General features: G+C 44.5%; 1 protein-coding gene and 41 non-coding genes across 44 annotated transcripts in view; 6 read left to right on the top strand and 36 right to left on the bottom strand.

Annotated features, from left to right (window-relative positions):
* pfkpb (phosphofructokinase, platelet b) overlaps nucleotides 1–25,208 on the top strand; it is a 96,318-nt gene that overhangs the window by 28,538 nt on the left and 42,572 nt on the right. The gene's annotated exons all lie outside the window — the stretch shown is intronic.
* trnar-ucu (transfer RNA arginine (anticodon UCU)) lies at nucleotides 524–615 on the bottom strand. Its single transcript is given in 2 exon segments — nucleotides 524–559; nucleotides 579–615. It is a non-coding gene; the product is annotated as a tRNA-Arg (tRNA).
* trnar-ucu (transfer RNA arginine (anticodon UCU)) lies at nucleotides 856–947 on the bottom strand. The gene is given in 2 exon segments: nucleotides 856–891; nucleotides 911–947. It is a non-coding gene; the product is annotated as a tRNA-Arg (tRNA).
* Nucleotides 1,189–1,280, bottom strand: trnar-ccu (transfer RNA arginine (anticodon CCU)). Its single transcript is given in 2 exon segments — nucleotides 1,189–1,224; nucleotides 1,244–1,280. It is a non-coding gene; the product is annotated as a tRNA-Arg (tRNA).
* Nucleotides 2,303–2,394, bottom strand: trnar-ccu (transfer RNA arginine (anticodon CCU)). The gene is given in 2 exon segments: nucleotides 2,303–2,338; nucleotides 2,358–2,394. It is a non-coding gene; the product is annotated as a tRNA-Arg (tRNA).
* On the bottom strand, nucleotides 2,769–2,860 carry trnar-ucu (transfer RNA arginine (anticodon UCU)). Its single transcript is given in 2 exon segments — nucleotides 2,769–2,804; nucleotides 2,824–2,860. It is a non-coding gene; the product is annotated as a tRNA-Arg (tRNA).
* Nucleotides 3,136–3,227, top strand: trnar-ccu (transfer RNA arginine (anticodon CCU)). The gene is given in 2 exon segments: nucleotides 3,136–3,172; nucleotides 3,192–3,227. It is a non-coding gene; the product is annotated as a tRNA-Arg (tRNA).
* Nucleotides 3,623–3,735, top strand: trnar-ucu (transfer RNA arginine (anticodon UCU)). The gene is made up of 2 exons: nucleotides 3,623–3,659; nucleotides 3,700–3,735. It is a non-coding gene; the product is annotated as a tRNA-Arg (tRNA).
* On the top strand, nucleotides 4,206–4,297 carry trnar-ucu (transfer RNA arginine (anticodon UCU)). The gene is given in 2 exon segments: nucleotides 4,206–4,242; nucleotides 4,262–4,297. It is a non-coding gene; the product is annotated as a tRNA-Arg (tRNA).
* Nucleotides 4,766–4,857, top strand: trnar-ucu (transfer RNA arginine (anticodon UCU)). Its single transcript is given in 2 exon segments — nucleotides 4,766–4,802; nucleotides 4,822–4,857. It is a non-coding gene; the product is annotated as a tRNA-Arg (tRNA).
* On the top strand, nucleotides 5,388–5,479 carry trnar-ucu (transfer RNA arginine (anticodon UCU)). Its single transcript is given in 2 exon segments — nucleotides 5,388–5,424; nucleotides 5,444–5,479. It is a non-coding gene; the product is annotated as a tRNA-Arg (tRNA).
* On the bottom strand, nucleotides 6,679–6,770 carry trnar-ucu (transfer RNA arginine (anticodon UCU)). Its single transcript is given in 2 exon segments — nucleotides 6,679–6,714; nucleotides 6,734–6,770. It is a non-coding gene; the product is annotated as a tRNA-Arg (tRNA).
* On the bottom strand, nucleotides 7,263–7,354 carry trnar-ucu (transfer RNA arginine (anticodon UCU)). Its single transcript is given in 2 exon segments — nucleotides 7,263–7,298; nucleotides 7,318–7,354. It is a non-coding gene; the product is annotated as a tRNA-Arg (tRNA).
* Nucleotides 8,056–8,147, bottom strand: trnar-ucu (transfer RNA arginine (anticodon UCU)). The gene is given in 2 exon segments: nucleotides 8,056–8,091; nucleotides 8,111–8,147. It is a non-coding gene; the product is annotated as a tRNA-Arg (tRNA).
* trnar-ucu (transfer RNA arginine (anticodon UCU)) lies at nucleotides 8,388–8,479 on the bottom strand. Its single transcript is given in 2 exon segments — nucleotides 8,388–8,423; nucleotides 8,443–8,479. It is a non-coding gene; the product is annotated as a tRNA-Arg (tRNA).
* Nucleotides 9,261–9,352, bottom strand: trnar-ucu (transfer RNA arginine (anticodon UCU)). The gene is given in 2 exon segments: nucleotides 9,261–9,296; nucleotides 9,316–9,352. It is a non-coding gene; the product is annotated as a tRNA-Arg (tRNA).
* On the bottom strand, nucleotides 9,488–9,579 carry trnar-ucu (transfer RNA arginine (anticodon UCU)). Its single transcript is given in 2 exon segments — nucleotides 9,488–9,523; nucleotides 9,543–9,579. It is a non-coding gene; the product is annotated as a tRNA-Arg (tRNA).
* trnar-ccu (transfer RNA arginine (anticodon CCU)) lies at nucleotides 9,820–9,911 on the bottom strand. The gene is given in 2 exon segments: nucleotides 9,820–9,855; nucleotides 9,875–9,911. It is a non-coding gene; the product is annotated as a tRNA-Arg (tRNA).
* Nucleotides 10,364–10,455, bottom strand: trnar-ucu (transfer RNA arginine (anticodon UCU)). Its single transcript is given in 2 exon segments — nucleotides 10,364–10,399; nucleotides 10,419–10,455. It is a non-coding gene; the product is annotated as a tRNA-Arg (tRNA).
* Nucleotides 10,697–10,788, bottom strand: trnar-ccu (transfer RNA arginine (anticodon CCU)). The gene is given in 2 exon segments: nucleotides 10,697–10,732; nucleotides 10,752–10,788. It is a non-coding gene; the product is annotated as a tRNA-Arg (tRNA).
* trnar-ucu (transfer RNA arginine (anticodon UCU)) lies at nucleotides 11,487–11,578 on the bottom strand. The gene is given in 2 exon segments: nucleotides 11,487–11,522; nucleotides 11,542–11,578. It is a non-coding gene; the product is annotated as a tRNA-Arg (tRNA).
* On the bottom strand, nucleotides 11,949–12,040 carry trnar-ucu (transfer RNA arginine (anticodon UCU)). The gene is given in 2 exon segments: nucleotides 11,949–11,984; nucleotides 12,004–12,040. It is a non-coding gene; the product is annotated as a tRNA-Arg (tRNA).
* On the bottom strand, nucleotides 12,742–12,833 carry trnar-ucu (transfer RNA arginine (anticodon UCU)). Its single transcript is given in 2 exon segments — nucleotides 12,742–12,777; nucleotides 12,797–12,833. It is a non-coding gene; the product is annotated as a tRNA-Arg (tRNA).
* On the bottom strand, nucleotides 13,074–13,165 carry trnar-ucu (transfer RNA arginine (anticodon UCU)). The gene is given in 2 exon segments: nucleotides 13,074–13,109; nucleotides 13,129–13,165. It is a non-coding gene; the product is annotated as a tRNA-Arg (tRNA).
* Nucleotides 13,947–14,038, bottom strand: trnar-ucu (transfer RNA arginine (anticodon UCU)). The gene is given in 2 exon segments: nucleotides 13,947–13,982; nucleotides 14,002–14,038. It is a non-coding gene; the product is annotated as a tRNA-Arg (tRNA).
* On the bottom strand, nucleotides 14,174–14,265 carry trnar-ucu (transfer RNA arginine (anticodon UCU)). Its single transcript is given in 2 exon segments — nucleotides 14,174–14,209; nucleotides 14,229–14,265. It is a non-coding gene; the product is annotated as a tRNA-Arg (tRNA).
* trnar-ccu (transfer RNA arginine (anticodon CCU)) lies at nucleotides 14,506–14,597 on the bottom strand. Its single transcript is given in 2 exon segments — nucleotides 14,506–14,541; nucleotides 14,561–14,597. It is a non-coding gene; the product is annotated as a tRNA-Arg (tRNA).
* trnar-ucu (transfer RNA arginine (anticodon UCU)) lies at nucleotides 15,050–15,141 on the bottom strand. The gene is given in 2 exon segments: nucleotides 15,050–15,085; nucleotides 15,105–15,141. It is a non-coding gene; the product is annotated as a tRNA-Arg (tRNA).
* Nucleotides 15,383–15,474, bottom strand: trnar-ccu (transfer RNA arginine (anticodon CCU)). The gene is given in 2 exon segments: nucleotides 15,383–15,418; nucleotides 15,438–15,474. It is a non-coding gene; the product is annotated as a tRNA-Arg (tRNA).
* On the bottom strand, nucleotides 16,173–16,264 carry trnar-ucu (transfer RNA arginine (anticodon UCU)). Its single transcript is given in 2 exon segments — nucleotides 16,173–16,208; nucleotides 16,228–16,264. It is a non-coding gene; the product is annotated as a tRNA-Arg (tRNA).
* Nucleotides 16,635–16,726, bottom strand: trnar-ucu (transfer RNA arginine (anticodon UCU)). Its single transcript is given in 2 exon segments — nucleotides 16,635–16,670; nucleotides 16,690–16,726. It is a non-coding gene; the product is annotated as a tRNA-Arg (tRNA).
* On the bottom strand, nucleotides 17,428–17,519 carry trnar-ucu (transfer RNA arginine (anticodon UCU)). Its single transcript is given in 2 exon segments — nucleotides 17,428–17,463; nucleotides 17,483–17,519. It is a non-coding gene; the product is annotated as a tRNA-Arg (tRNA).
* On the bottom strand, nucleotides 18,358–18,449 carry trnar-ucu (transfer RNA arginine (anticodon UCU)). Its single transcript is given in 2 exon segments — nucleotides 18,358–18,393; nucleotides 18,413–18,449. It is a non-coding gene; the product is annotated as a tRNA-Arg (tRNA).
* On the bottom strand, nucleotides 18,592–18,683 carry trnar-ccu (transfer RNA arginine (anticodon CCU)). The gene is given in 2 exon segments: nucleotides 18,592–18,627; nucleotides 18,647–18,683. It is a non-coding gene; the product is annotated as a tRNA-Arg (tRNA).
* On the bottom strand, nucleotides 19,921–20,012 carry trnar-ucu (transfer RNA arginine (anticodon UCU)). Its single transcript is given in 2 exon segments — nucleotides 19,921–19,956; nucleotides 19,976–20,012. It is a non-coding gene; the product is annotated as a tRNA-Arg (tRNA).
* trnar-ucu (transfer RNA arginine (anticodon UCU)) lies at nucleotides 20,714–20,805 on the bottom strand. Its single transcript is given in 2 exon segments — nucleotides 20,714–20,749; nucleotides 20,769–20,805. It is a non-coding gene; the product is annotated as a tRNA-Arg (tRNA).
* trnar-ucu (transfer RNA arginine (anticodon UCU)) lies at nucleotides 21,644–21,735 on the bottom strand. The gene is given in 2 exon segments: nucleotides 21,644–21,679; nucleotides 21,699–21,735. It is a non-coding gene; the product is annotated as a tRNA-Arg (tRNA).
* trnar-ccu (transfer RNA arginine (anticodon CCU)) lies at nucleotides 21,878–21,969 on the bottom strand. Its single transcript is given in 2 exon segments — nucleotides 21,878–21,913; nucleotides 21,933–21,969. It is a non-coding gene; the product is annotated as a tRNA-Arg (tRNA).
* On the bottom strand, nucleotides 23,207–23,298 carry trnar-ccu (transfer RNA arginine (anticodon CCU)). The gene is given in 2 exon segments: nucleotides 23,207–23,242; nucleotides 23,262–23,298. It is a non-coding gene; the product is annotated as a tRNA-Arg (tRNA).
* Nucleotides 23,622–23,713, bottom strand: trnar-ucu (transfer RNA arginine (anticodon UCU)). The gene is given in 2 exon segments: nucleotides 23,622–23,657; nucleotides 23,677–23,713. It is a non-coding gene; the product is annotated as a tRNA-Arg (tRNA).
* trnar-ccu (transfer RNA arginine (anticodon CCU)) lies at nucleotides 24,748–24,839 on the bottom strand. The gene is given in 2 exon segments: nucleotides 24,748–24,783; nucleotides 24,803–24,839. It is a non-coding gene; the product is annotated as a tRNA-Arg (tRNA).
* On the bottom strand, nucleotides 24,982–25,073 carry trnar-ccu (transfer RNA arginine (anticodon CCU)). The gene is given in 2 exon segments: nucleotides 24,982–25,017; nucleotides 25,037–25,073. It is a non-coding gene; the product is annotated as a tRNA-Arg (tRNA).

The raw sequence follows: 25,208 nt of genomic DNA, 5'->3' as shown, positions 1-25,208 counted from the left end.
AGGAATGGTAGCACCTGAGTGGGAGCAAGGCATCATGCTCAAATATCTATTCAGTTAAAAGCTGACTCTGGTGGGACCCGAACCCACAATCTTGGAATTGCCTCATCTTGACAAGCTTAGAAGTCCAATGCGCTGTCCATTGCGCCACAGAGCTTTTAGTGGTCTTCTTGGGAATGTTACCCAAACTTACCAAACCTAACAGCACACCAAGAATGGGAGCCTTAAAGCTCACCAAGAAATGGTTGCGGCTGTGTGGGAGCAAGGAATCATGCTCAAATAACTATTCAGTTAAAACACTACTTTGGTGGGACTCGAACCCACAACCTTTGAATTGCCTCATTTTGACAAGCGTAGAAGTCCAATGAACTGTCCATTGCACCACAGAGTCGTTGCAGACAGCTTTTGGAATTTTATCCTAATTTATTAATCCTAAAAGTATACCGGAGCCAAAAACGTTACCAAGGAATGGAAGCACCTGATTGGGAGCAAGGCTTCATGCTCAAATAACTGTTCAGTTAAAAGCTGACTCTGGTGGGATTCGAACCCACAACCTTTGAATTGCCTCATATTGACAACCTTAGAAGTCCAACGCGCTGTCCATTGCGCCACAGAGCCTTTCGGTACAGCTTTTGGAATGTTACCCTAACTTACCAAACCTAAAAGTTTACCAAGGTGAACTGGAGCCTAAAAGCCTGTCCATTGTGCCACAAAGCCTTTTGTGGTCATTTTGGGAGTGTTACCAACACTTCCCAAACCTAAAAGTACACCAATAACGGGAGCCTGAAAGCTTCCCAAGGAATGGTTGCCCTGAGTGGGAGCAAGGCATCATGCTCAAATAACTATTCAGTTTAAATGTGACTCTGGTGGGATTTGAACCCACAACCTTTAAATTTCTTCATCTTGACAAGCTTAGAAGTCCAACACGCTGTCCATTGCGCCACAGAGGCTTTAGCAACAATTTTTGGAACGTTCCCGCAACTTACCAAATCTAAATGTTTACGAAGGTGAACGGGAGCCTAAAAGCCTGTCCATTGCGCCACTAAGACTTTTTTGGTGATTATGGGAACGTTAACCAAACTTAACAAATCTAAAAGTCCACCAAGAAAGAGAGCCTGAAAGCTTCCCAAGGAATGGTCGCCCCTGAGTGGGAGCAAGTTATCTCGCTCAAATATCTATTCAGTTAATAGCTGACCCTGGTGGGACTCGAACCCACAACCTTTGAATTGCCTTAGACTGACAAGTTTAGGAGTCCAATGCACTGTCCATTGCGCCACAGAGCCTTTAGGTATCATTCTGGAATGTTACCCTCACTTACTAACCCTAAAAGTTTACCAAGAACGGGAGCCTAAAAGCCTGTCTATTGCGCCACAAAGCCTTGTTTGGTCATTTTTGAATTGTTACCCAAACTTTCTAAATCTAACAGCACACCAACAATGGGAGCCTTAAAGCTTACCAAGAAATGGTTGCGCCTGCGTGGGAGAAAGGCATCATGCTCAAATAACTGTTCAGTTAAAAGCTGACTCTGGTGGGACTCCAACCCACAACCTTTGAATTGCCGCATATTGACAACCTTAGAAGGTCCAACGCGCTGTTCATTGCGCCACAGAGCCTTTCGGTACAGATTTTGGAATGTTACCCTAACTTACCAAACCTAAAAGTTTACCAAGGTGAACTGGAGCCTAAAAGCCTGTCCATTGTGCCACAAAGCCTTTTTTGGTCATTTTGGGAACATTACCCAAACTTACCAAACCTAAAAGTACACCAATAACGGGAGCCTGAAAGCTTCCCAAGGAATGGTTGCCCTGAGTGGCAGCAAGGCATCATGCTCAAATAACTATTCAGTTAAAATGTGACTCCGGTGGGATTTGAACCCACAACCTTTGAATTGCCTCATCTTGACAAGCTTAGAAGTCCAATGCGCTGTCCATTTCACCACAGAGCCTTTAGGGACAGTTCTTGGAATTTTACCCTAAATTACGAAACCTAAACGTTTACCAAGGTGAACGGGAACCGAAAAGCCTGTCCATTGCGCCACAAAGCCTTTTGTGGTCATTTTGGGAGTGTTACCCACACTTCCCAAACCTAAAAGTACACCAATAACGGGAGCCTGAAAGCTTCCCAAGGAATGGTTGCCCTGAGTGGGAGCAAGGGATCATCCCTGTGAAAGGGAGTCTAAAAGCCTATCCGTTGCGCCTTTTGTGGTAATTTTGGGAGTGTTACCCAAACCTAAAAGGTTACCAAGGAATGGTAGCACCTGAGTGGGAGCAAGTCATCATGCTCAAATAACTATTCAGTTAATAGCTGACTCTGGTGGGACTCGAACCCACAACCTTTGAATTGCCTCAGACTGACAAGTTTAGGAGTCCAATGCGCTGTCCATTGCGCCACAAAACCTAGTTTGGTCATTTTGGGATTGTTACCCAAACTTTCTAAACCTAAAAGTACACCAAGAATGGGAGCCTGAAAGCTTCCCAAGGAATGGTTGCCCTGAGTGGGAGCAAGGCATCATGCTCAAATAACTATTCAGTTAAAATGCAACTCTGGTGGGATTCAAACCCACAACCTTGGAATTGCCTCAGCTTGACAAGCTTAGAAGTCCAACGCGCTGTCCATTGCGCCACAGAGATTTTAGCGGTCATTTGCGAATGTGACCCAAACTTACCAAACCTAACACCACACCAAGAATGGTAGCATTAAAGCTTACCAAGAAATGGTTGCGGCTGCGTGGGAGCAAGGAATCATGCTCAAATAACTATTCAGTTAAAACACGACTTTGGTGGGACTCGAACCCACAACCTTTGAATTGCCTCATTTTGACAAGCTTAGAAGTCCAATGCGCTGTCCATTGCGCCACAGAGCCTTTAACGACCACTTTTGGAATTTTACCCTAATTTAGTCGTTACTCCCAAAATAGTTATTAGAGCATGATTCCTTGCTCCCACGCAGGCGCAACCATTTCTTGGTAAGCTTTAAGGCTCCCATTGTTGGTGTGCTGTTAGATTTAGAAAGTTTGGGTAACAATCCAAAAATGACCAAACAAGGCATTGTGGCGCAATAGACAGGCTTTTAGGCTCCCGTTCTTGGTAAACCTTTAGGGTTAGTAAGTGAGGGTAACATTCCAGATTAATACCTAAAGGCTCTGTGGCGCAATGGACAGCGCATTGGACTCCTAAACTTGTCAGTCTGAGGCAATTCAAAGGTTGTGGGTTCGAGTCCCACCAGAGTCAGCTTTTAACTGAATAGTAATTTGAGCATGATGCCTTGCTTGCAGTCATGGGCTACCATTCCTTGGGAAGCTTTCAGGCTCTCTTTCTCGGTGGACTTTTAGATTTGGTAAGTTTGGGTAACACTCCCAAAATTACCACAAAAGGCGCAACGGATAGGCTTTTAGACTCCCGTTTACAGGGATGATGCCTTGCTCCCACTCAGGGATAACCATTCCTTGGGAAGCTTTCAGGCTTCCATTGTTGGTGTACTTTTAGGTTTGGTAAGTTTGGGTAACATTCCCAAAATGACCAAAAAAGGCTTTGTGGCGCAATGGACAGGCTTTTCGGTTCCCGTTCACCTTGGTAAACTTTTAGGTTTGGTAAGTTAGGGTAACATTCCAAAAGCTGTACCAAAAGGCTCTGTGGCGCAATGGACAGCGCATTGGACTTCTAAGATTGTAGAGGTATATATATAAAGTATAAATATGAGGCAATTCAAAGGTTGTGGGTTCGAGTCCCACCAAAGTCGTGTTTTAATTGAATAGTTATTTGAGCATGATTCCTTGCTCCCACGCAGACGCAACCATTTCTTGGTAAGCTTTAAGGCTCCCATTCTTGGTGTGGTGTTAGGTTTGGTAAGTTTGGGTAACATTCCCAAATGACCACTAAAATCTCTGTGGAGCAATGGACAGCGCGTTGGACTTCTAAGCTTGTCAAGATGAGGCAATTCCAAGGTTGTGGGTTCGAATCCCACCAGAGTTCCATTTTAACTGAATAGTTATTTGAGCATGATGCCTTGCTCCAACTCAGGGCAACCATTCCTTGGGAAGCTTTCAGGCTCCCATTCTTGGTGTACTTTTAGGTTTAGAAAGTTTGGGTAACAATCCCAAAATGACCAAACAAGGCTTTGTGGCGCAATGGACAGGCTTTTAGGCTCCCGTTCTTGGTAAACTTTTAGGGTTGGTAAGTTAGGGTAACATTCCAAAAGCTGTACCAAGAGGCTCTGTGGCGCAATGGACAGCGCATTGGACTTCTAAGAGTGTCAATATGAGGCAATTCAAAGGTTGTGGGTTCAAGTCCCACCAGAGTCAGCTTTTAACTGAATAGTTATTTGAGCATGATGCCTTGCTCCCAATCAGGTGCTTCCATTCCTCGGTAACGTTTTTGGCTCCGGTATACTTTTAGGATTGATAAGTTAGGGTAGAATTCCAAAAGTTCTCCCTAAAGACTCTGTGGCGGAATGGACAGTTCATTGGACTTCTAAGCTTGGCAAACTGAGGCAATTCAAAGGTTGTGGGTTCGAGTCCCACCAGAGTCAGCTATTAACTGAATAGATATTTGAGCATGATAACTTGCTCCCAGTCAGGGGTGACCATTCCTTGGGAAGCTTTCAGGCTCTCTTTCTTGGTGGACTTTTAGATTTGGTCAGTTTGGGTAACGTTCCCATAATCACCAAAAAAGTCTTTGTGGCGCAATGGACAGGCTTTTTGGCTCCCGTTCACCTTGGTCAACATTTAGATTTGGTAAGTTGCGGGAACATTCCAAAAATTGTTGCGAAAGGCTCTGTGGCGCAATGGACAGCGTGTTGGACTTCTAAGCTTGTCAAAACGAGGCAATTCAAAGGTTGTGAGTTCGAGTCCCACCAGAGTTGTGTTTTAACTGAATCGTTATTTAATCATGATTCCTTGCTCCCACGCAGGCGCGACCATTTCTTGGTAAGCTTTGAGTCTCCCATCCTTGGTGTCCTTTTAGGTTTGTAAAGTTTAGGTAACATTCCCAAAAAGACAAGTCAAGGCTTTGTGGCGCAATGGACAGCGCATGAGACTTCTCAGCTTGTCAAGATGAAGCAATTCAAAGCTTGTGGCTTAAAGTCCCACCTGAGTCAGCTTCTAACTGAATAGTAATTTGAGCATGATGCCTTGCTTGCAGTCATGGGCTACCATTCCTTGGGAAGCTTTCAGGCTCTCTTTCTCGGTGGACTTTTAGATTTGGTAAGTTTGGGTAACACTCCCAAAATGACCACAAAAGGCGCAACGGATAGACATTTAGACTCCCTTTCACAGGGATGATGCCTTGGTCCCACTCAGGGGTTACCATTCCTTGGGAAGCTTTCAGGCTTCCATAATTGGTGTACTTTTAGGTTTGGTAAGTTAGGGTAACATTCCAAAAGCTGTACCGAAAGGCTCTGTGGCGCAATGGACAGCGCATTGGACTTCTAAGGTTGTCAATATGAGGCAATTCAAAGGTTGTGGGTTCGAGTCCCACCAGAGTCAGCTTTTAACTGAACAGTTATTTGAGCATGATGCCTTGCCCCCAATCAGGTGCGACCATTCCTTGGTAACCTTTTAGGTTTGGTAAGTTTGGGTAACACTCCCAAAATTACCACAAAAGGCGCAACGGATAGGCTTTTAGACACCCGTTTACAGGGATGATGCCTTGCTCCCACTCAGGGATAACCATTCTTTGGGAAGCTTTCAGGCTTCCATTGTTGGTGTACTTTTAGGTTTGGTAAGTTTGGGTAACATTCCCAAAATGACCAAAAAAGGCGTTGTGGCGCAAAGGACAGGCTTTTCGGTTCCCGTTCACCTTGGTAAACTTTTAGGTTTCGTAATTTAGGGTAACATTCCAATAACTTTTCCCTAAAGGCTCTGTGTCTGTAACGACTCTGTGGTGGTCCATTGCACCACAGAGTCGTTACAGACAACTTTTGGAATTTTACCCTAACTTATTAATCTTAAAAGTATACTGGAGCCAAAAACGTTACCAAGGAATGGAAGCACCTGATTGGGAGCAAGGCATCATGCTCAAATAACTGTTCAGTTAAAAGCTGACTCTGGTGGGACTCGAACCCACAACCTTTGAATTGCCGCATATTGACAACCTTGGAAGGTCCAATGCGCTGTTCATTGCCCCACAGAGCCTTTCGGTACAGCTTTTGGAATGTTACCCTAACTTACCAAACCTAAAAGTTTACCAAGGTGAACTGGAGCCTAAAAGCCTGTCCATTGTGCCACAAAGCCTTTTTTGGTCATTTTGGGAACATTACCCAAACTTACCAAACCTAAAAGTACACCAATAATGGAAGCCTGAAAGCTTCCCAAGGAATGGTAACCCCTGAGTGGGAGCAAGGCATCATCCCTGTGAAAGGGAGTCTAAAAGCCTATCCGTTGCGCCTTTTGTGGTAATTTTGGGAGTGTTACCCAAACTTACCAAACCTAAAAGGTTAACAAGGAATGGTAGCACCTGAGTGGGAGCAAGGCATCATGCTCAAATAACTATTCAGTTAAAAGCTGACTCAGGTGGGACTCAAAGAAACAACCTTTCAATTGCCTCATTTTGACAAGTTAAGCAGGCCTCCGCGCTGTCCATTGATCCACAGAGGTGTCAGTGGTTATTTTGGGAATGTTACAAGGAATGGTAGCCCCTGAGTGGGAGAAAGTGATCATGCTAAAATATCTATTCAGTTAAAAGCTGACTTTGGTGGGACTTGAACCCACAACCTTTGAATTGCCTCATATTGACAATCTTAGAAGTCCAATGCGCTGTCCATTGCGCCACAGAGCCTTTTTGGACAACATTTTGAATGTAACCCTAACTTACCAAACCTAAAGGTTTACCAAGGTGAACTTGAATTGCCTCAGACTGACAAGTTTAGGAGTCCAATGCGCTGTCCATTGCGACACAGAGCCTTTATGTGTCATTTTTGGAATGTTACCCTAACTTACCAACCCTAAAAGTTTACCAAGAAAGGGAGCCTAAAAGCCTGTCCATTGCGCCACAAAGCCTTTTGTGGTCATTTTGGGAGTGTTACCCACACTTCCCAAACCTAAAAGTACACCAACAATGGAAGTCTGAAAGCTTCCCAAGGAATGGTTATCCCTGAGTGGGAGCAAGGCATCATCCCTGTAAACGGGTGTCTAAAAGCCTATCCGTTGCGCCTTTTGTGGTAATTTTGGGAGTGTTACCCAAACTTACCAAACCTAAAAGGTTACCAAGGAATGGTAGCACCTGAGTGGGAGCAAGGCATCATGCTCAAATATCTATTCAGTTAAAAGCTGACTCTGGTGGGACTCGAACCCACAACCTTTGAATTGCCTCATATTGACAATCTTAGAAGTCCAGTGCGCTGTCCGTTGCGCCACAGAGCCTTTAGGAACAACATTTTGAATGTAACCCTAACTTACCAAACCTAAAGGTTTACCAAGGTGAACTGGAGCCGAAAAGCCTGTCCATTGTGCCACAATGCCTTTTGTGGTCATTTTGGGAGTGTTACCCAAACTTACCAAATATAGCAGTCCACCAAGATAGAGAGCCTGAAAGCTTTCCAAGGAATGGTTGCCCTGAGTGGGAGCAAATCATCATGCTCAAATAACTATTCAGTTAAAATGCAACTCTGGGGGGATTCCAACCCACAACCTTGGAATTGCCTCATCTTGACAAGCTTAGAAGTCCAATGTGCTGTCCATTGCGCCACAGAGCTTTTAGTGGTCTTCTTGGGAATGTTACCCAAACTTACCAAACCTAACAGCACACCAAGAATGGGAACCTTAAAGCTCACCAAGAAATGGTTGCGACTGTGTGGGAGCAAGGAATCATGCTCAAATAACTATTCAGTTAAAACACTACTTTGGTGGGACTCGAACCCACAACCTTTGAATTGCCTCTTTTTGACAAGCGTAGAAGTCCAATGAACTGTCCATTGCACCACAGAGTCGTTGCGGACAACTTTTGGAATTTTATCCTAACTTATTAATCCTAAAAGTATACCGGAGCCAAAAACGTTACCTAGGTATGGAAGCACCTGATTGGGAGCAAGGCTTCATGCTCAAATAACTGTTCAGTTAAAAGCTGACTCTGGTGGGATTCGAACCCACAACCTTTGAATTGCCTCATATTGACAACCTTAGAAGTCCAATGCGCTGTCCATTTCGCCACAGAGCCTTTTGGTACAGCTTTTGGAATGTTACCCTAACTTACCAAACCTAAAAGTTTACCAAGGTGAACTGGAGCCAAAAAGCCTGTCCATTGTGCCACAAAGCCTTTTGTGGTCATTTTGGGAGTGTTACCCACACTTCCCAAACCTAAAAGTACACCAATAACGGGAGCCTGAAAGCTTCCCAAGGAATGGTTGCCCTGAGTGGGAGCAAGGCATCATGCTCAAATAACTATTCAGTTTAAATGTGAGCCTGGTGGGATTTGAACCCACAACCTTTGAATTGCCTCATCTTGACAAGCTTAGAAGTCCAATGCGCTGTCCATTGCGCCACAGAGCCTTTAGGGACAGTTATTGGAATGTTACCCTAAATTACAAAACCTAAATGTTTACCAAGGTGAACTGGAGCCTAAAAGCCTGTCCATTGCGCCACAAAGCCTTTTGTGGTCATTTTGGGAGTGTTACCCACACTTCCCAAACCTAAAAGTACACCAATAACGGGAGCCTGAAAGCTTCCCAAGGAATGGTTGCCCTGAGTGGGAGCAAGGCATCATCCCTGTGAAAGGGAGTCTAAAAGCCTATCCGTTGCGCCTTTTGTGGTAATTTTGGGAGTGTTACCCAAACTTACCAAACCTAAAAGGTTACCAAGGAATGGTAGCACCTGAGTGGGAGCAAGTCATCATGCTCAAATAACTATTCAGTTAAAAGCTGACTCTGGTGGGACTCAAAGCAACAACCTTTCAATTGCCTCATTTTGACAAGTTAAGCAGGCCTCCACGCTGTCCGTTGATCCACAGAGGTGTCTGTCAGTGGTTATTTTGGGAATGTTACAAGGAATGGTGGCCCCTGAGTGGGAGCAAGTGATCATGCTCTAATAACTATTCAGTTAAAACACAACTTTGGATGGACTCGAACCCACAACCTTTGAATTGCCTCATTTTGACTAGCTTAGAAGTCCAATGAACTGTCCATTCCGCCACAGAGTCTTTAGGGACAACTTTTGGAATTTTACCCTAACTTATCAATCCTAAAAGTATGCCGGAGCCAAAAACTTTACCGAGGAATGGAAGCACCTGATTGGGAGCAAGGCATCATGCTCAAATAACTATTCAGTTAAAAGCTGACTCTGGCGGGACTTGAACCCACAACCTTTGAATTGCCTCATATTGACACTCTAAGAAGTCCAATGCGCTGTCCATTGCGCCACAGAGCCTTTAGGGACCACTTTTGGAATTTTACCCTAATTTATTAATCCTAAAAGTATACCGGAGCCGAACCCGTTACCAAGGAATGGAAGCACCTGATTGGGAGCAAGGCATCATGCTCAAATAACTGTTCAGTTAAAAGCTGACTCTGGTGGGACTCGAACCCACAACCTTTGAATTGCCTCATATTGACAACCTTAGAAGTCCAATGCGCTGTCCATTGCGCCACAGAGCCTTTTGGTACAGCTTTTGGAATGTTACCCTAACTTACCAAACCTAAATGTTTACCAAGGTGAACTGGAGCCTAAAAGCCTGTCCATTGCGCCACAAAGCCTTTTGTGGTCATTTTGGGAGTGTTACCCACACTTCCCAAACCTAAAAGTACACCAACAATGGAAGCCTGAAAGCTTCCCAAGGAATGGTTGCCCTGAGTGGGATCAAGGCATCATGCTCAAATAACTATTCAGTTAAAATGTGACTCTGGTGGGATTTGAACCCACAACCTTTGAATTGCCTCAGACTGACAAGTTTAGGAGTCTAATGCGCTGTCCATTGCGCCACAGAGCCTTTAGGTATCATTTTTGGAATTTTACCCTAACTTACCAAACCTAAAAGTACACCAATAATGGAAGCCTGAAAGCTTCCCAAGGAATGGTAACCCCTGAGTGGGAGCAAGGCATCCTCCCTGTGAAAGGGAGTCTAAAGGCCTATCCGTTGCGCCTTTTGTGGTAATTTTGGGAGTGTTACCCAAACTTACCAAACCTAAAAGGTTACCAAGGAATGGTAGCACCTGAGTGGGAGCAAGGCATCATGCTCAAATAACTATTCAGTTAAAAGCTGACTCAGGTGGGACTCAAAGAAACAACCTTTCAATTGCCTCATTTTGACAAGTTAAGCAGGCCTCCGCGCTGTCCATTGATCCACAGAGGTGTCAGTGGTTATTTTGGGAATGTTACAAGGAATGGTAGCCCCTGAGTGGAAGAAAGTGATCATGCTCAAATATCTATTCAGTTAAAAGCTGACTTTGGTGGGACTTGAACCCACAACCTTTGAATTGCCTCAAATTGAAAATCTTAGAAGTCCAATGCGCTGTCCATTGCGCCACAGAGCCTTTATGGACGACATTTTGAATGTAACCCTAACTTACCAAACCTAAAAGTTTACCAAGGTGAACTGGAGCCGAAAAGCCTGTCCATTGTGCCACAAAGCCTTTTGTGGTCATTTTGGGAGTGTTACCCAAACTTACCAAATCTAAAAGTCCACCAAGAAAGAGAGCCTGAAAGCTTCCCAAGGAATGGTCGCCCCTGAGTGGGAGCAATTTATCATGCTCAAATATCTACTCAGTTAATAGCTGACTCTGGTGGGACTCGAACCCACAACCTTTGAATTGCCTCAAACTGACAAGTTTAGGAGTCCAATGCGCTGTCCATTGCGCCACAGAGCCTTTATGCATCATTTTTGGAATGTTACCCTAACTTACCAACCCTAAAAGTTTACCAAGAACGGGAGCCTAAAAGCCTGTCCATTGCGCCACAAAACCTTGTTTGGTCATTTTGGGATTGTTACCCAAACTTTCTAAACCTAAAAGTACACCAAGAATGGGAGCCTGAAAGCTTCCCAAGGAATGGTTGCCCTGAGTGGGAGCAAGGCATCATGCTCAAATAACTATTCAGTTAAAATGCAACTCTGGTGGGATTCAAACCCACAACCTTGGAATTGCCTCAGCTTGACAAGCTTAGAAGTCCAACGCACTGTCCATTGCGCCACAGAGCTTTTAGTGGTCTTTTTGGGAATGTTACCCAAACTTACCAAACCTAACACCACACCAAGAATGGGAGCCTGAAAGCTTACCAAGAAATGGTTGCGGCTGCGTGGGAGCAAGGAATCATGCTCAAATAACTATTCAGTTAAAACACGACTTTGGTGGGACTCGAAACCACAACCTTTGAAGTGCCTCGTTTTGACAAGCTTAGAAGTCCAATGAACTGTCCATTGCACCACAGTGTCGTTACAGACAATGTTTGGAATTTTACCCTAACTTATTAATCCTAAAAGTATACTGGAGCCAAAAACGTTACCAAGGAATGGAAACACCTGATTGGGAGCAAGGCTTCATGCTCAAATAACTGTTCAGTTAAAAGCTGACTCTGGTGGGACTCGAACCCACAACCTTTGAATTGCCTCATATTGACAACCTTAGAAGTCCAATGCGCTGTCCATTGCGCCACAGAGCCTTTTGGTACAGCTTTTGGAATGTTACCCTAACTTACCAAACCTAAACGTTTACCAAGGTGAACGGGAACCGAAAAGCCTGTCCATTGCGCCACAAAGCCTTTTTTGGTCATTTTGGGAGTGTTACCCACACTTCCCAAACCTAAAAGTACACCAACAATGGAAGTCTGAAAGCTTCCCAAGGAATGGTTATCCCTGAGTGGGAGCAAGGCATCATCCCTGTAAACGGGTGTCTAAAAGCCTATCCGTTGCGCCTTTTGTGGTAATTTTGGGAGTGTTACCCAAACTTACCAAACCTAAAAGGTTACCAAGGAATGGTAGCACCTGAGTGGGAGCAAGGCATCATGCTCAAATATCTATTCAGTTAAAAGCTGACTCTGGTGGGACTCGAACCCACAACCTTTGAATTGCCTCATATTGACAATCTTAGAAGTCCAGTGCGCTGTCCGTTGCGCCACAGAGCCTTTAGGAACAACATTTTGAATGTAACCCTAACTTACCAAACCTAAAGGTTTACCAAGGTGAACTGGAGCCGAAAAGCCTGTCCATTGTGCCACAATGCCTTTTGTGGTCATTTTGGGAGTGTTACCCAAACTTACCAAATCTAGCAGTCCACCAAGATAGAGAGCCTGAAAGCTTTCCAAGGAATGGTTGCCCTGAGTGGGAGCAAATCATCATGCTCAAATAACTATTCAGTTAAAATGCAACTCTGGGGGGATTCCAACCCACAACCTTGGAATTGCCTCATCTTGACAAGCTTAGAAGTCCAATGCGCTGTCCATTGCGCCACAGAGCTTTTAGTGGTCTTCTTGGGAATGTTACCCAAACTTACCAAACCTAACAGCACACCAAGAATGGGAACCTTAAAGCTCACCAAGAAATGGTTGCGACTGTGTGGGAGCAAGGAATCATGCTCAAATAACTATTCAGTTAAAACACTACTTTGGTGGGACTCGAACCCACAACCTTTGAATTGCCTCTTTTTGACAAGCGTAGAAGTCCAATGAACTGTCCATTGCACCACAGAGTCGTTGCGGACAACTTTTGGAATTTTATCCTAACTTATTAATCCTAAAAGTATACCGGAGCCAAAAACGTTACCAAGGAATGGAAGCACCTGATTGGGACCAAGGCTTCATGCTCAAATAACTGTTCAGTTAAAAGCTGACTCTGGTGGGATTCGAACCCACAACCTTTGAATTGTCTCATATTGACAACCTTAGAAGTCCAATGCGCTGTCCATTTCGCCACAGAGCCTTTTGGTACAGCTTTTGGAATGTTACCCTAACTTACCAAACCTAAAAGTTTACCAAGGTGAACTGGAGCCAAAAAGCCTGTCCATTGTGCCACAAAGCCTTTTGTGGTCATTTTGGGAGTGTTACCCACACTTCCCAAACCTAAAAGTACACCAATAACGGGAGCCTGAAAGCTTCCCAAGGAATGGTTGCCCTGAGTGGGAGCAAGGCATCATGCTCAAATAACTATTCAGTTTAAATGTGAGCCTGGTGGGATTTGAACCCACAACCTTTGAATTGCCTCATCTTGACAAGCTTAGAAGTCCAATGCGCTGTCCATTGCGCCACAGAGCCTTTAGGGACAGTTATTGGAATGTTACCCTAAATTACAAAACCTAAATGTTTACCAAGGTGAACTGGAGCCTAAAAGCCTGTCCATTGCGCCACAAAGCCTTTTGTGGTCATTTTGGGAGTGTTACCCACACTTCCCAAACCTAAAAGTACACCAATAACGGGAGCCTGAAAGCTTCCCAAGGAATGGTTGCCCTGAGTGGGAGCAAGGCATCATCCCTGTGAAAGGGAGTCTAAAAGCCTATCCGTTGCGCCTTTTGTGGTAATTTTGGGAGTGTTACCCAAACTTACCAAACCTAAAAGGTTACCAAGGAATGGTAGCACCTGAGTGGGAGCAAGTCATCATGCTCAAATAACTATTCAGTTAAAAGCTGACTCTGGTGGGACTCAAAGCAACAACCTTTCAATTGCCTCATTTTGACAAGTTAAGCAGGCCTCCACGCTGTCCGTTGATCCACAGAGGTGTCTGTCAGTGGTTATTTTGGGAATGTTACAAGGAATGGTGGCCCCTGAGTGGGAGCAAGTGATCATGCTCTAATAACTATTCAGTTAAAACACAACTTTGGATGGACTCGAACCCACAACCTTTGAATTGCCTCATTTTGACTAGCTTAGAAGTCCAATGAACTGTCCATTCCGCCACAGAGTCTTTAGGGACAACTTTTGGAATTTTACCCTAACTTAGCAATCCTAAAAGTATGCCGGAGCCAAAAACTTTACCGAGGAATGGAAGCACCTGATTGGGAGCAAGGCATCATGCTCAAATAACTATTCAGTTAAAAGCTGACTCTGGCGGGACTTGAACCCACAACCTTTGAATTGCCTCATATTGACACTCTAAGAAGTCCAATGCGCTGTCCATTGCGCCACAGAGCCTTTAGGGACCACTTTTGGAATTTTACCCTAATTTATTAATCCTAAAAGTATACCGGAGCCGAACCCGTTACCAAGGAATGGAAGCACCTGATTGGGAGCAAGGCATCATGCTCAAATAACTGTTCAGTTAAAAGCTGACTCTGGTGGGACTCGAACCCACAACCTTTGAATTGCCTCATATTGACAACCTTAGAAGTCCAATGCGCTGTCCATTGCGCCACAGAGCCTTTTGGTACAGCTTTTGGAATGTTACCCTAACTTACCAAACCTAAATGTTTACCAAGGTGAACTGGAGCCTAAAAGCCTGTCCATTGCGCTACAAAGCCTTTTGTGGTCATTTTGGGAGTGTTACCCACACTTCCCAAACCTAAAAGTACACCAACAATGGAAGCCTGAAAGCTTCCCAAGGAATGGTTGCCCTGAGTGGGATCAAGGCATCATGCTCAAATAACTATTCAGGTAAAATGTGACTCTGGTGGGATTTGAACCCACATCCTTTGAATTGCCTCAGACTGACAAGTTTAGGAGTCTAATGCGCTGTCCATTGCGCCACAGAGCCTTTAGGTATCATTTTTGGAATTTTACCCTAACTTACCAAACCTAAAAGTACACCAATAATGGAAGCCTGAAAGCTTCCCAAGGAATGGTAACCCCTGAGTGGGAGCAAGGCATCCTCCCTGTGAAAGGGAGTCTAAAGGCCTATCCGTTGCGCCTTTTGTGGTAATTTTGGGAGTGTTACCCAAACTTACCAAACCTAAAAGGTTACCAAGGAATGGTAGCACCTGAGTGGGAGCAAGGCATCATGCTCAAATAACTATTCAGTTAAAAGCTGACTCAGGTGGGACTCAAAGAAACAACCTTTCAATTGCCTCATTTTGACAAGTTAAGCAGGCCTCCGCGCTGTCCATTGATCCACAGAGGTGTCAGTGGTTATTTTGGGAATGTTACAAGGAATGGTAGCCCCTGAGTGGAAGAAAGTGATCATGCTCAAATATCTATTCAGTTAAAAGCTGACTTTGGTGGGACTTGAACCCACAACCTTTGAATTGCCTCAAATTGAAAATCTTAGAAGTCCAATGCGCTGTCCATTGCGCCACAGAGCCTTTATGGACGACATTTTGAATGTAACCCTAACTTACCAAACCTAAAAGTTTACCAAGGTGAACTGGAGCCGAAAAGCCTGTCCATTGTGCCACAAAGCCTTTTGTGGTCATTTTGGGAGTGTTACCCAAACTTACCAAATCTAAAAGTCCACCAAGAAAGAGAGCCTGAAAGCTTCCCAAGGAATGGTCGCCCCTGAGTGGGAGCAATTTATCATGCTCAAATATCTACTCAGTTAATAGCTGACTCTGGTGGGACTCGAACCCACAACCTTTGAATTGCCTCAAACTGACAAGTTTAGGAGTCCAATGCGCTGTCCATTGCGCCACAGAGCCTTTATGCATCATTTTTGGAATGTTACCCTAACTTACCAACCCTAAAAGTTTACCAAGAACGGGAGCCTAAAAGCCTGTCCATTGCGCCACAAAACCTTGTTTGGTCATTTTGGGATTGTTACCCAAACTTTCTAAACCTAAAAGTACACCAAGAATGGGAGCCTGAAAGCTTCCCAAGGAATGGTTGCCCTGAGTGGGAGCAAGGCATCATGCTCAAATAACTATTCAGTTAAAATGCAACTCTGGTGGGATTCAAACCCACAACCTTGGAATTGCCTCAGCTTGACAAGCTTAGAAGTCCAACGCACTGTCCATTGCGCCACAGAGCTTTTAGTGGTCTTTTTGGGAATGTTACCCAAACTTACCAAACCTAACACCACACCCAGAATGGGAGACTGAAAGCTTACCAAGAAATGGTTGCGGCTGCGTGGGAGCAAGGAATCATGCTCAAATAACTATTCAGTTAAAACACGACTTTGGTGGGACTCGAAACCACAACCTTTGAAGTGCCTCTTTTTGACAAGCTTAGAAGTCCAATGAACTGTCCATTGCACCACAGAGTCGTTACAGACAATGTTTGGAATTTTACCCTAACTTATTAATCCTAAAAGTATACTGGAGCCAAAAACGTTACCAAGGAATGGAAACACCTGATTGGGAGCAAGGCTTCATGCTCAAATAACTGTTCAGTTAAAAGCTGACTCTGGTGGGACTCGAACCCACAACCTTTGAATTGCCTCATATTGACAACCTTAGAAGTCCAATGCGCTGTCCATTGCGCCACAGAGCCTTTTGGTACAGCTTTTGGAATGTTACCCTAACTTACCAAACCTAAACGTTTACCAAGGTGAACGGGAACCGAAAAGCCTGTCCATTGCGCCACAAAGCCTTTTTTGGTCATTTTGGGAGTGTTACCCACACTTCCCAAACCTAAAAGTACACCAACAATGGAAGTCTGAAAGCTTCCCAAGGAATGGTTATCCCTGAGTGGGAGCAAGGCATCATCCCTGTAAACGGGTTTCTAAAAGCCTATCCGTTGCGCCTTTTGTGGTAATTTTGGGAGTGTTACCCAAACTTACCAAACCTAAAAGGTTACCAAGGAATGGTAGCACCTGAGTGGGAGCAAGGCATCATGCTCAAATATCTATTCAGTTAAAAGCTGACTCTGGTGGGACTCGAACCCACAACCTTTGAATTGCCTCATATTGACAATCTTAGAAGTCCAGTGCGCTGTCCGTTGCGCCACAGAGCCTTTAGGAACAACATTTTGAATGTAACCCTAACTTACCAAACCTAAAGGTTTACCAAGGTGAACTGGAGCCGAAAAGCCTGTCCATTGTGCCACAATGCCTTTTGTGGTCATTTTGGGAGTGTTACCCAAACTTACCAAATCTAGCAGTCCACCAAGATAGAGAGCCTGAAAGCTTTCCAAGGAATGGTTGCCCTGAGTGGGAGCAAATCATCATGCTCAAATAACTATTCAGTTAAAATGCAACTCTGGGGGGATTCCAACCCACAACCTTGGAATTGCCTCATCTTGACAAGCTTAGAAGTCCAATGCGCTGTCCATTGCGCCACAGAGCTTTTAGTGGTCTTCTTGGGAATGTTACCCAAACTTACCAAACCTAACAGCACACCAAGAATGGGAACCTTAAAGCTCACCAAGAAATGGTTGCGACTGTGTGGGAGCAAGGAATCATGCTCAAATAACTATTCAGTTAAAACACTACTTTGGTGGGACTCGAACCCACAACCTTTGAATTGCCTCATTTTGACAAGCGTAGAAGTCCAATTAACTGTCCATTGCACCACAGAGTCGTTGCAGACAACTTTTGGAATTGTATCCTAACTTATTAATCCTAAAAGTATACCGGAGCCAAAAACGTTACCAAGGAATGGAAGCACCTGATTGGGAGCAAGGCTTCATGCTCAAATAACTGTTAAGTTAAAAGCTGACTCTGGTGGGATTCGAACCCACAACCTTTGAATTGCCTCATATTGACAACCTTAGAAGTCCAATGCGCTGTCCATTGCGCCACAGAGCCTTTTGGTACAGCTTTTGGAATGTTACCCTAACTTACCAAATCTAAAAGTTTACCAAGGTGAACTGGAGCCAAAAAGCCTGTCCATTGTGCCACAAAGCCTTTTGTGGTCATTTTGGGAGTGTTAGCCACACTTCCCAAACCTAAAAGTACACCAACAATGGAAGCCTGAAAGCTTCCCAAGGAATGGTTATCCCTGAGTGGGAGCAAGGCATCATCCCTGTAAACGGGAGTCTAAAAGCCTATCCGTTGCGCCTTTTGTGGTAATTTTGGGAGTGTTACCCAAACTTACCAAACCTAAAAGGTTACCAAGGAATGGTAGCACCTGAGTGGGAGCAAGGCATCATACTCAAATAAGTATTCAGTTTAAAGCTGACTCTGGTGGGACTCAAAGCCACAACCTTTCAATTGCCTCATTTTGACAGGTTTAGAAGGCCTCCGCGCTGTCCATTGCACCACAGAGCCTTTTGTGGTCATTTTGGGAGTGTTACCCAAACTTACCAAATCTAAAAGTCCACCGAGAAAGAGAGCCTGAAAGCTTCCCAAGGAATGGTAGCCCATGACTGCAAACAAGGTATCATGCTCAAATTACTATTCAGTTAGAAGCTGACTCAGGTGGGACTTGAACCCACAAGCTTTGAATTGCTTCATCTTGACAAGCTGAGAAGTCTAATGCACTGTCCATTGCACCACAAGGCCTTGAGTTGTCTTTTTGTGAATGTTACCTAAACTTTACAAACCTAAAAGCACACCAAGGATGGGAGACTCAAAGCTTACCAAGAAATGGTCACGCCTGCGTGGGAGCAAGGAATCATGCTCAAATAACGATTCAGTTAAAACACAACTCTGGTGGGACTCGAACCCACAACCTTTGAATTGCCTCATCTTGACAAGCTTAGAAGTCCAACACGCTGTCCATTGCGCCACAGAGCCTTTAGCGACAACTTTTGGAATGTTCCCGCAACTTACCAAATCTAAAAGTCCACCAAGAAAGACAGCCTGAAAGCTTCCCAAGGAATGGTCGCCCCTGAGTGGGAGCAAGTTATCATGCTCAAATATCTATTCAGTTAAAAGCTGACTCTGGTGGGACTCGAACCCACAACCTTTGAATTGCCTCATACGGACAAGTTTAGGAGTCCAATGCGCTGTCCGTTGCGCCACAGAGTCTTTTGGTATCATTTTTGGAGTGTTACCATAACTTACCAACCCTAAAAGTTTACCAAGGTGAACTGGAGCCTAAAAGCCTGTCCATTGTGCCACAAAGCCTTTTTTGGTCATTTTGGGAACATTACCCAAACTTACCAAACCTAAAAGTACACCAATAACGGGAGCCTGAAAGCTTCCCAAGGAATGGTTGCCCTGAGTGGCAGCAAGGCATCATGCTCAAATAACTATTCAGTTAAAATGTGACTCTGGTGGAGTTTGAACCCACAACCTTTGAATTGCCGCATCTTGACAAGTTTAGAAGTCCAATGCGCTGTCCATTTCACCACAGAGCCTTTAGGGACAGTTCTTGGAATGTTACCCTAAATTACGGAACCTAAAAGTACACCAATAACGGGAGCCTGAAAGCTTCCCAAGGAATGGTTGCCCTGAGTGGGAGCAAGGCATCATCCCTGTGAAAGGGAGTCTAAAAGCCTATCCGTTGCGCCTTTTGTGGTAATTTTGGGAGTGTTACCCAAACTTACCAAACCTAAAAGGTTACCAAGGAATGGTAGCACCTGAGTGGGAGCAAGTCATCATGCTCAAACAGCTATTCAGTTAAAAGCTGACTCTGGTGGGACTCAAAGCAACAACCTTTCAATTGCCTCATTTTGACAAGTTAAGCAGGCCTCCGCGCTGTCCGTTGATCCACAGAGGTGTCAGTGGTTATTTTGGGAATGTTACAAGGAATGGTAGCCCCTGAGTGGGAGCAAGTGATCATGCTCTAATAACTCTTCAGTTAAAACACAACTTTGGTTGGACTCGAACCCACAACCTTTGAATTGCCTCATTTTGACTAGCTTAGAAGTCCAATGAACTGTCCATTCCGCCACAGAGTCTTTGGGGACAACTTTTGGAATTTTACCCTAACGTAGCAATCCTAAAAGTATGCCGGAGCCAAAAACGTTACCTAGGAATGGAAGCACCTGATTGGGAGCAAGGCATCATGCTCAAATAACTATTCAGTTAAAAGCTGACTCTGGTGGGACTTGAACCCACAACCTTTGAATTGCCTCATATTGACACTCTTAGAAGTACAATACACTGTCCATTGCGCCACATAGCCTTTAGGGACCACTTTTGGAATTTTACCCTAATTTATTAATCCTAAAAGTATACCGGAGCCTAAACCGTTACCAAGGAATGGACGCACCTGATTGGGACCAAGGCATCATGCTCAAATAACTGTTCAGTTAAAAGCTGACTCTGGTGGGACTCGAACCCACAACCTTTGAATTGCCTCATATTGACAACCTTAGAAGTCCAATGCGCTGTCCATTGCGCCACAGAGCCTTTTGGTACAGCTTTTGGAATGTTACCCTAACTTACCAAACCTAAAAGTTTACCAAGGTGAACTGGAGCCTAAAAGCCTGTCCATTGTGCCACAAAGCCTTTTGTGGTCATTTTGGGAGTGTTACCCAAACTTACCAAATCTAAAAGTCCACCAAGAAAGAGAGCCTGAAAGCTTCCCAAGGAATGGTCGCCCCTGAGTGGGAGCAATTTATCATGCTCAAATATCTACTCAGTTAATAGCTGACTCTGGTGGGATTCAAACCCACAACCTTGGAATTGCCTCAGCTTGACAAGCTTAGAAGTCCAACGCACTGTCCATTGCGCCACAGAGCTTTTAGTGGTCTTTTTGGGAATGTTACCCAAACTTACAAACCTAACACCACACCAAGAATGGGAGCCTGAAAGCTTACCAAGAAATGGTTGCGGCTGCATGGGAGCAAGGAATCATGCTCAAATAACTATTCAGTTAAAACACGACTTTGGTGGGACTCGAACCCACAACCTTTGAATTGCCTCCTTTTGACAAGCTTAGAAGTCCAATGAACTGTCCATTGCACCACAGAGTCGTTACAGACAACGTTTGGAATTTTACCCTAACTTATTAATCCTAAAAGTATACTGGAGCCAAAAACGTTACCAAGGAATGGAAACACCTGATTGGGAGCAAGGCTTCATGCTCAAATAACTGTTCAGTTAAAAGCTGACTCTGGTGGGACTCGAACCCACAACCTTTGAATTGCCTCATATTGACAACCTTAGAAGTCCAATGCGCTGTCCATTGCGCCACAGAGCCTTTTCGTACAACTTTTGGAATGTTACCCTAACTTACCAAACCTAAAAGTTTACCAAGGTGAACGGGAACCGAAAAGCCTGTCCATTGCGCCACAAAGCCTTTTTTGGTCATTTTGGGAATGTTACCCAAACTTACCAAACCTAAAAGTACACCAACAATGGAAGCCTGAAAGCTTCCCAAGGAATGGTTATCCCTGAGTGGGAGCAAGGCATCATCCCTGTAAACGGGTGTCTAAAAGCCTATCCGTTGCGCCTTTTGTGGTAATTTTGGGAGTGTTACCCAAACTTACCAAACCTAAAAGGTTACCAAGGAATGGTAGCACCTGAGTGGGAGCAAGGCATCATACTCAAATAAGTATTCAGTTTAAAGCTGACTCTGGTGGGACTCAAAGCCACAACCTTTCAATTGCCTCATTTTGACAGGTTTAGAAGGCCTCCGCGCTGTCCATTGCACCACAGAGCCTTTTGTGGTCATTTTGGGAGTGTTACCCAAACTTACCAAATCTAAAAGTCCACCGAGAAAGAGACCCTGAAAGCTTCCCAAGGAATGGTAGCCCATGACTGCAAACAAGGCATCATGCTCAAATTACTATTCAGTTAGAAGCTGACTCAGGTGGGACTTGAACCCACAAGCTTTGAATTGCTTCATCTTGACAAGCTGAGAAGTCTAATGCACTGTCCATTGCACCACAAGGCCTTGAGTTGTCTTTTTGTGAATGTTACCTAAACTTTACAAACCTAAAAGCACACCAAGGATGGGAGACTCAAAGCTTACCAAGAAATGGTCACGCCTGCGTGGGAGCAAGGAATCATGCTCAAATAACGATTCAGTTAAAACACAACTCTGGTGGGACTCGAACCCACAACCTTTGAATTGCCTCATCTTGACAAGCTTAGAAGTCCAACACGCTGTCCATTGCGCCACAGAGCCTTTAGTGACAATTTTTGGAATGTTCCCGCAACTTTCCAAATCTAAAAGTCCACCAAGAAAGAGAGCCTGAAAGCTTCCCAAGGAATGGTCGCCCCTGAGTGGGAGCAAGTTATCATGCTCAAATATCTATTCAGTTAAAAGCTGACTCTGGTGGGACTCGAACCCACAACCTTTGAATTGCCTCATACGGACAAGTTTAGGAGTCCAATGCGCTGTCCGTTGCGCCACAGAGTCTTTTGGTATCATTTTTGGAATGTTACCCTAACTTACCAACCCTAAAAGTTTACCAAGGTGAACTGGAGCCTAAAAGCCTGTCCATTGTGCCACAAAGCCTTTTTTGGTCATTTTGGGAACATTACCCAAACTTACCAAACCTAAAAGTACACCAATAACGGGAGCCTGAAAGCTTCCCAAGGAATGGTTGCCCTGAGTGGCAGCAAGGCATCATGCTCAAATAACTATTCAGTTAAAATGTGACTCTGGTGGAATTTGAACCCACAACCTTTGAATTGCCGCATCTTGACAAGTTTAGAAGTCCAATGCGCTGTCCATTTCACCACAGAGCCTTTAGGGACAGTTCTTGGAATGTTACCCTAAATTACGAAACCTAAAAGTACACCAATAACGGGAGCCTGAAAGCTTCCCAAGGAATGGTTGCCCTGAGTGGGAGCAAGGCATCATCCCTGTGAAAGGGAGTCTAAAAGCCTATCCGTTGCGCCTTTTGTGGTAATTTTGGGAGTGTTACCCAAACTTACCAAACCTAAAAGGTTACCAAGGAATGGTTGCACCTGAGTGGGAGCAAGTCATCATGCTCAAATAGCTATTCAGTTAAAAGCTGACTCTGGTGGGACTCAAAGCAACAACCTTTCAATTGCCTCATTTTGACAAGTTAAGCAGGCCTCCGCGCTGTCCGTTGATCCACAGAGGTGTCAGTGGTTATTTTGGGAATGTTACAAGGAATGGTAGCCCCTGAGTGGGAGCAAGTGATCATGCTCTAATAACTCTTCAGTTAAAACACAACTTTGGTTGGACTCGAACCCACAACCTTTGAATTGCCTCATTTTGACTAGCTTAGAAGTCCAATGAACTGTCCATTCCGCCACAGAGTCTTTAGGGACAACTTTTGGAATTTTACCCTAACGTAGCAATCCTAAAAGTATGCCGGAGCCAAAAACGTTACCTAGGAATGGAAGCACCTGATTGGGAGCAAGGCATCATGCTCAAATAACTATTCAGTTAAAAGCTGACTCTGGTGGGACTTGAACCCACAACCTTTGCATTGCCTCATATTGACACTCTTAGAAGTCCAACCCGCTGTCCATTGCGCCACATAGCCTTTAGGGACCACTTTTGGAATTTTACCCTAATTTATTAATCCTAAAAGTATACCGGAGCCTAAACCGTTACCAAGGAATGGACGCACCTGATTGGGAGCAAGGCATCATGCTCAAATAACTGTTCAGTTAAAAGCTGACTCTGGTGGGATTTGAACCCACAACCTTTGAATTGCCTCAGACTGACAAGTTTAGGAGTCCAATGCGCTGTCCATTGCGCCACAGAGCCTTTAGGTATAAGTTTTGGAAAGTTACCCTAACTTACCAAACCTAAAAGTACACCAATAATGGAAGCCTGAAAGCTTCCCAAGGAATGGTAACCCCTGAGTGGGAGCAAGGCATCATGCTCAAATAACTATTCAGTTAAAAGCTGACTCTGGTGGGACTCAAAGCAACAACCTTTCAATTGCCTCATTTTGACAAGTTAAGCAGGCCTCCGCGCTGTCCATTGATCCACAGAGGTGTCAGTTGTTATTTTGGGAATGTTACAAGGAATGGTAGCCCCTGAGTGGGAGAAAGTGATCATGCTCAAATATCTATTCAGTTAAAAGCTGACTCTGGTGGGACTTGAACCCACAACCTTTGAATTGCCTCATATTGACAATCTTAGAAGTCCAATGCACTGTCCATTGCGCCACAGAGCCTTTAGGGACAACATTTTGAATGTAACCCTAACTTACCAAACCTAAAAGTTTACCAAGGTGAACTGGAGCCGAAAAGCCTGTCCATTGTGCCACAAAGCCTTTTGTGGTCATTTTGGGAGTGTTACCCAAACTTACCAAATCTAAAAGTCCACCAAGAAAGAGAGCCTGAAAGCTTCCCAAGGAATGGTCGCCCCTTAGTGGGAGCAAGTTATCACGCTCAAATAGCTGTTCAGTTAATAGCTGATTCTGGTGGGACTCAAACCCACAACATTTGAATTGTCTCAGACTGACAAGTTCAGGAGTCCAATGCGCTGTCCATTGCACCACAGAGCCTTTAGGTATAATTTTTGGAATGTTACCCTAACTTACCAAACCTAAAGGTTTACCAAGGTGAACTGGAGCCGAAAAGCCTGTCCATTGTGCCACAATGCCTTTTGTGGTCATTTTGGGAGTGTTACCCAAACTTACCAAATCTAAAAGTCCACCAAGAAAGAGAGCCTGAAAGCTTTCCAAGGAATGGTTGCCCTCAGTGGGAGCAAGGCATCATGCTCAAATAACTATTCAGTTAAAATGCGACGCTGGTGGTATTCCAACCCACAACCTTGGAATTGCCTCATCTTGACAAGCTTAGAAGTCCAATGCGCTGTCCATTGCGCCACAGAGCTTTTAGTGGTCTTCTTGGGAATGTTACCCAAACTTACCAAACCTAACAGCACACCAAGAATGGGAACCTTAAAGCTCACCAAGAAATGGTTGCGGATGTGTGGGAGCAAGGAATCCTGCTCAAATAACTATTCAGTTAAAACACTACTTTGGTTGGACTCGAACCCACAACCTTTGAATTGCCTCATTTTGACAAGTGTAGAAGTCCAATGAACTGTCCATTGCACCACAGAGTCGTTGCAGACAACTTTTGGAATTGTATCCTAACTTATTAATCCTAAAAGTATACCGGAGCCAAAAACGTTACCAAGAAATGGTCACGCCTGCGTGGGAGCAAGGAATCATGCTCAAATAACGATTCAGTTAAAACACAACTCTGGTGGGACTCGAACCCACAACCTTTGAATTGCCTCATCTTGACAAGTTCAGGAGTCCAATGCGCTGTCCATTGCGCCACAGAGCCTTTAGGTATAAGTTTTGGAAAGTTACCCTAACTTACCAAACCTAAAAGTACACCAATAATGGAAGCCTGAAAGCTTCCCAAGGAATGGTAACCCCTGAGTGGGAGCAAGGCATCATGCTCAAATATCTACTCAGTTAATAGCTGACTCTGGTGGGACTCGAACCCACAACCTTTGAATTGCCTCAGACTGACAAGTTTAGGAGTCCAATGCGCCGTCCATTGCGCCACAGAGCCTTTACGCATCATTTTTGGAATGTTACCCTAACTTACCAACCCTAAAAGTTTACCAAGAACGGGAGCCTAAAAGCCTGTCCATTGCGCCACAAAGCCTTGTTTGGTCATTTTGGGATTGTTACCCAAACTTTCTAA

The sequence above is a fragment of the Phycodurus eques genome, chromosome 13, assembly GCF_024500275.1.
Source record: "Phycodurus eques isolate BA_2022a chromosome 13, UOR_Pequ_1.1, whole genome shotgun sequence".
NCBI classification, from domain to species: Eukaryota; Metazoa; Chordata; class Actinopteri; order Syngnathiformes; family Syngnathidae; genus Phycodurus; species Phycodurus eques.
This window is presented reverse-complemented; position numbering and strand designations above follow the sequence as displayed.